The sequence below is a fragment of the Triticum dicoccoides genome, chromosome 2B (genome assembly GCF_002162155.2).
Source record: "Triticum dicoccoides isolate Atlit2015 ecotype Zavitan chromosome 2B, WEW_v2.0, whole genome shotgun sequence".
NCBI lineage: Eukaryota > Viridiplantae > Streptophyta > Magnoliopsida > Poales > Poaceae > Triticum > Triticum dicoccoides.
This window is the reverse complement of record NC_041383.1, coordinates 727,753,692-727,760,948: the sequence shown is the minus strand read 5'-3', so window position 1 is coordinate 727,760,948 and position 7,257 is coordinate 727,753,692.

Genomic DNA, 7,257 nt, shown 5'->3' with positions numbered 1-7,257 from the left:
CGCATGAAATAAGTTCGAAAAAAGTAGAAGGCAAAAAGCAAATAAACACTCACAACATTTACAGATAAATGTTTCAAGGAAAGGCCCATGGCCTGAGTTCATTACACCCTGAAAACCCCCAGTGGGTGGGTGGACCTGCTACTTAACGAAGTTTTCTACAAAGATTCTTAGGCATTCCCAGCGCCGCGTCGCGACGTCGACGGCTCCCCCCTGCCGGCCTCCGGGTCCAGCGAAGCACCGGTGTCCTCTTCGGCTTCTGCGTCGCCGTAGACGCCCGTCTCCTTCGAGCTTCCCTCCGGGTCGCGAAGAAGCAAGCCGTAGTCGTCGCCATCCACGACCCCGCCGTCTTCTGTCCGCTTCGGATGGAACTCCTCATGGAAGGCGAACTCGGCGATATAGCTGGCCCAGGAGGCGATCCGGCCGGCCTGCTCCTGCACCAACTGCTCCGAACCAGCGCGCTGACCCATCAACGCGTCCAGCTAAAGATCCGGATGCCAAGACAACACGACCCGGAGAGCCATCTCAACACTGGCCCGGGCGGCGGAAACGCGCCAGTTGCTAAGGCGATCCGGGCCCATCTCCAACCAGCATGCCAGGCGCGAGAAGTTGCGCGGATGGACGGAGTCCGGCCACAGGGCCGCCGTCATCGCGGTGCCGTCCTGGGACAGCCGCTCCATCTGCGTCCCCAAGACCCGCAGCCGGGCCTCAGCAGCGGCAATGATCTCCGAGAAGGTCCAGGCTGTCAGCGGATCCGTCCCAGACCCAGCAACACCGGTCGGATCGAGCTGATGCGGACGGCTTCCTCCGCCAGCCGCAGCATCTCCGCAAAGGCCCCTGTAGCCAAAGAAGAAGCAAGTTAGAAGAACAACAAGGAAGGAAGGGCCGTGTCCCGACCCGGCAAACTACGAAGAAGCAACACTTACTGGAGAAAGACTCTTCCAGGTGCTGCGCCTCGATCAACGTACCAGGTCGCTCCCGCTCTAAGATGCAGTCCGCTCCCCTAGCGCCTTCTCCAGGTCAGCCGCCTTTGCAAGGGCCGCCTTCAGCTCGGCGTCCTTGTCTTCGGCCGCCTCACGGTGGTGAGCCTCAGCCTGGCGGGCCTCCTCAGCTGTGGTGGCCTGCTCTCGCAGACGCTCCACCTCGGCCTGGAGCCGACCCTTGTCGTCGACCAGCTGGCCGCGCTGCTGGTCCGCCTCGACCAGGGCCTGCTGCGTCTCCACCACCTTGGCGGCCTCTGCCTTAAGAAGCTCCACCTCGGCCTCGAGGAGACTCTTGTGACCCGCCAGCTGCTCGTGAAGCCGGTTGCCCTCATCAAGAGACCGTCGGGCCGCGGCCGCCTCCGCCCTCGTCTGCGCCGCCTCGATGCCGAGACGGCCGGTATCAGCAACAAGCCGGTCATAACCAGCCCGGAACAGCCGGGTCCGCCAAGACAGCACCTCGACTGCGAAGAAAAAGAACTCAGTAGAAGGAAAGAAAAAGACAAGACCTAAGATTTGGCCCAAGTGTTACATAGTTGGCCCAAATCTTGGGGGCTACACCCAGTGGGTGTGCTAGCGCGCCCCCACTAGAAGAAAGAACACAAAAAGTACCTGCGGTGATGCGAAGCCCCTCCTCCTTGGCAGCAAGTTGCTCCTTGAGCTCCCGATGCTTGCCCAGGAGCCGGTTGAAGGTGGAAACCCATAAGGCGTCAAGATGCTGAGAGCAGACCAAAGTTAGAACAAGGCCAACGCTCCTAAGGTTCTACCCAACTACTACATAGTTGGCCCGAACCTCGGGGGCTACACCCAGTGGGTGCGCTAGCACAGCCCCACAAGGATGAAATCACAAGAAAACAAGAAGAAATAAGAACTTACCAAGACGGTCGCGCGTCCGCTCCACCTCGGCCTGGGCGAAGGCCTCAAGCCGCTCCGTCCGACCTTGCAGGCGGCGGCTAACGGCGTCCAGCGCCGCCTCCTCCTGGGTCTGGGGCCCAAAGACGGTCGCGCCCCCGCGCGGCACGGCGCCTCGGTGCCCTCCCGGATGGAGCACCAAGGCACGGCCACCGCTGGCCGACTGCGATGCGGCCAACACCTCCTCCGACGCCTCTCCCGGCGTCATCACCTCCTCGGACGCCGGAACGCGCTGCGTCGCCACCTCAGGCACCACCGCCTGCGGTGCCTCCTCAATAACCGGCGGCGCATCCGGCACCACCGCCCGCGGCGCCTCCTCCAAAGCGACACCGCCTGCACCGCTATTGGCCCCCGCGCGCTCGACCACGTCTGCCGATGGCGGGGTATCGCCCCCCACCTCCACGACCACCCGGTCGAGGACCACCACCTTAGCCCGGCCTCCGCGGGCGCGCTCCCTCACCGTCGACGGCTCAAAAAACCGTCGCCGCCACCACTATGCCCTCCGGCATCTCGCGCCAGGCCAGCTCCGCACCGCCTCGCGCCCATGCCACCGCCACGTCGGTCCAAGCCTAGACCGACGCCGCCTCCAACTCCGCCTCGGCCCAGTTCCTGTCTCGCCAGGCCAAGGCCTCAGCGTCATCCAGGTCCAGGCCGAGGTCCGAGTCGCCCCGTTCCTCCTCCCCGGCCAGGCCGACGAGGCCCGACAGGCTCCTGCGGAACGCGGCCCCCTCGGTGGCCGCGGCCTCCGCCGCCGCCCTCGCCAGCACGATCGGCGACCTGAAGAAAAAAGAAGAATGAGCAAGCGAAAGACAAGGCTGGCGCAAGAAATCCAAGCGCAAGCAAGAAGTAAGACTTACCCCGACAAGACTGGGACTGGGTTCGGCTTCCCGCACCTCTTCTTGGCCGGCCTCCCAGGCTCGGCCGGATCCGCCATGCGCTTCGGGGCCTGGGGTCGCGGCGGGACGGTGTCCTTTCCATGCGGGCGGCTCGGTGCCGCCCCATGCGAGGACCCGGCTCCGCCCGCCTCGCTGCCTCCCCTGCCCAACGCCGCTACACCAACAACCGGCGTCAGCGTTGCCTACGCCTCAACGCACCCAAATGATTCAAGACAAATGAAGAAGAAGAAGATTCGAAGCTTACCCGCGTGACGCCCAGCGCCGGTGTCGGACTCGGCCACCTCCTCGCCGCCGTGAGCCACGGGCTCCCCTGGTGCCACCGGCGCCACCTGCGACGGAGCCCGGGCGTAAGGATGCCGGCTCGCGTTCAGAAGAATCTCCTATGACGCGTCAGGATGAATGAGAAGATGCGCGGCGGAAAAATAACAAGACCAGATGCTCACCCGCGGCGCCGGGTTCGCCTGGCTGTACGGCGCCTTGCCGAATCGCCAGTCATCTCCAAAGTTGGCCTTGAAGATGTCGTTAACGCCTCGTGCTACTTGCTCCGCAGACAGCCACGTCGACCTCATCCGTTTGGGATCCTGAAGCCCGACCATCTCACCGATGAGGCAGGAGTGCCTCTGAAGCGGGAGAACCCGGCGGGTGATGAACGCGGCGAGGAGATTGGTGCTAGTGAGCCCCTCCTGCGTCCTCATCACCGTGACCCGCTCGCAGAGGTTGATGATCTCCTGCGACGGGCGCCGGAGCGAGTAGCCCTAGTTTGTTTCACTCGTGGCGGCGCGACGGCAAAGGGGGGAAGGTTGATGTGGTCCGCACCGTGGTTGCGGACGTAGAAGAGGAGTTCTGCCACTTCTTAGCAGAATCCTCGAGCGGGATCTTGGGGAAGTCCACTCCCGACCGCTTCGAGATGATGGTGGCCTCGTAGTCGGCGAACTCCCCGACCGACGGGCCCTGCTGCTTCAAGGAGAAGAAGCATGCCCAGAGGTCGATGGTTGGCTCGACCCCCAGGTATCCTTCGAATAGGGTCACGAAGCCGGAGAGCTGGACGACGACGCCGGTGCCAAGGTGGTGCGGCTGGAGCCCAAAGAACTCCAGGAACGCCTGGAAGAAAGTGCTCGCCGGCAACCCGAAGCCGCGCTCGAAATGCGTAAGGAAGACGGCGCGCTCCTGCCCGTTGGGCCAGGGCCTCTGCTCGCTGAGCGGCAGACGGATACCAACGTCCGTCTCCCGTGGCAGGCGCCGCGAGGACCGAAGGTAGGTGATGTCGTCGGGGGTGACGGTCGGGCCCATCCAGGAGCCCGACGACAGCGACATCACTAGAAGAGGAAGATGAAGAAAAACGACGGAGAAGACCTCTGCTCGGGGCCGCAGGCGCAGCTGTGCATCGGTCGCAAGAAGCAGAGCGGGAGCAGGGGGACAGAAGGGCGCGAGTGATAATAATGTCCGCTGCCCCCTTGCCCCCCTCAATTCATAACCCCCGGTTCAAACGTGGGGGAGTGGGATCGTCTGCACGCGCTCTTTCCACTACCCTGCAATAAGTGTGCACGTACATGCGCACTAACTGCGCCGGGAAGTGCAACCGGCCCCCAGATGCCACAATAAATCCGCACGCGTGGCCAAGGGCGCGCGGCGGCAGGCCCCGGCCCGTCGCCCAGTCCCATCACGCGCGTGGCCTGTCAGGCCCCTCCGACTTCCGGGAACCACGTGGCGCCTGTGCGAAGCCCGAGGGATCGCCTCAAGATTCGACGGACTCCTCGGTTCCCGCCATGTCCGGGATGCCGTGATCCGGTTTCCGAGAAAACCGGCACACAGTGGGTGTTGCCGGACCTGGCGCTCACAGATTCCGGCTTGCTCAAGGGGGAAGCTGCGAAGGCCCACTCATCCGAAGATGGCGGACCTTCACAGCTTCGGGGACTACTGTCGGGGGGATGAACCCCGGGCAGGCAACAGAACCCGAATCTATTTCAAAAATAGTGGGGCCCGCATCCCCGGCAAACCGGCGTGCGCCAGGCCGGGTTGCTCGACCCGGCAAGGACTGCAACCCGGCCAAGACCCTCGACTCGGCAAGGTACGTCGACCCGGTTGCAGCAGCTGGCGCAAGGCAATTCAAGCCGGCGCAACCGTGGCTTCCCCAACAAGCCAACCCACCCGTGGCGTCCACGGCAACCCAGCCATGGGTCAGCTCCCGTCCCATCCAGGCTGTACAATGGGACGAGACCTCAATCACCGATGACCAAGACTACAGTGCTCCCGCCCATGCTCGTGGTCAGCCGAAGCGTGGCAACAGTGCCCCTTACCTACCCGCCGACCAGGGCTGGCACGACAACAGTGTTCCCGCCCTCACCGCTGACGACAGCAAGCGGCAGCCTGACAGAGAACACTGTGCGCGGCTCGACTCGGCCACACCATGACGATCGACAAGACGACGCACAGTCCCCCTAGGTACGCGGGTCCCGCACCTAGGGGAACTCGGCTTACCACAAGCCCACAAGCAGGACCCAGCCCGGTACCCCGGACACCGACAATACGGGCCCCCCGACTCGGCATATTACCATTGTAACCCTGGGTGGGTTGCCCTATAAAACCGCCAGGAGCCCACGCCTACCGGGGCATGCGAAACAATACGAGATAAGCAGGCAAGAAAGAGAAACCCAGGCAAGCATAGGACTAGCCACTACATAGCAACACCAGGGAGAAGGAGCAGCCCAAGCCTTGGCCAGCCTCCTTTCTCCCCCATGCAGCTCCAGGAGCAACATTGTACTATAGACCATCCAACTAAACTCGGCAGGACTAGGGGTGTTATCTCTCCGGAGAGCCCTGAACCTAGTATGTCTGGCGTCCCGCGCCCGTGCATATCAACCTCGCCTCTAGAGACCACCAGTGCCCTCGAGCCTCCTCCTCTCTTTAGCCATCCCTTGGCATCTGCCATGCTCCCACCACGACAAGTGGCTTGCTGCTTGGCCGCCTTCTCCTCGGCCTCGGCTACTGCCTTTTTGAGAGCCTCGACCTCGGTCGTTGCTCCTAATAAATATCATGACATTTTTCTTAGTCAAAACAACTTATTCATCCTTATTGAATATAGACAAGGTTATTAAAATACCTTGGTTATCCTCCAGCTGTTTCTTCACGCGGCCGAGTGTTGGGGAACGTAGTAATTTCAAAAAATTTCCTACGCACACGCAAGATCATGGTGATGCATAGCAACGAGAGGGGAGAGTCTGTCCACGTACCCTCGTAGACCGAATTGGAAGCGTTAGCACAACGCGGTTGATGTAGTCGTACGTCTTCACGGCCCGACCGATCAAGCACCGAAACTACGACATCTCCGAGTTCTAGCACACGTTCAGCTCGATGACGTCCCTCGAACTCCGATACAGCCGAGTATCGAGGGAGAGTTCCGTCAGCACAATGGCGTGGTGACGATCTTGATGTTCTACCATCGCAGGGCTTCGCCTAAGCACCGCTACAATATTATCGAGGAGGACTATGGTGGAGGGGGGCACCGCACACGGCTAAGAGATCAATGATCAATTGTTGTGTCTAGAGGTGCCCCCTGCCCCATATATAAAGAAGCCAGGGGGAAGGGGGTGGCCGGCCAGGGAGGAGGCGCGCCATGGGGAGTCCTACTCTGACCGGGAGTAGGACTCCCTCCTTCCTTGTTGGACTTGGAGAAGGGGGAAAGAGGAGGGATAGATAGGAAGGAAAGGGGGAGCGCCGCCCCTCAACTTGTCCTATTCGGACTAGGGGGGGAGGGGTGCGCGGCCCTGCCCTGGCCACCTCTCCTCTTCTCCACTAAGGCCCACTATGGCCCATTAAGCCCCCGGGGGGTTTCGGTAACCTCTCGGTACTCCGGTAAAATCCCGATTTCACCCGGAACACTTCCGATATCCAAATATAGGCTTCCAATATATAAATCTTTATGTCTCGACCATTTCGAGACTCCTCGTCATGTCCGTAATCACATTAGGGACTCTGAGCAAACTTCGGTACATCAAAACTCATAAACTCATAATATAACTGTCATTGAAACCTTAAGCGTGCAGACCCTACGGGTTCGAGAACAATGTAGACATGACCGAGAACTGTTTCCGGTCAATAAACAATAGCGGAACCTGGATGCTCATATTGGCTCCTACATATTCTACGAAGATCTTTATCGGTCAAACCGCATAATAACATACGTTGTTCCCTTTGTCATCGGTATGTTACTTGCCCGAGATTTGATCGGTATCTCAATACCTAGTTCAATCTTGTTGCCGGCAAGTCTCTTTACTCGTTATGTAATACATCATCTTGCAACTAACTCATTAGTCACATTGCTTGCAAGGCTTACAGTGATGTGTACCACCGAGAGGGCCCAGAGATACCTCTCCGACAATCGGAGTGACAAATCCTAATCTCAAAATACGCCAACCCAACAAGTACCTTCAGAGACACCTGTAGAGCACCTTTATAATCACCCAGTTACGTTG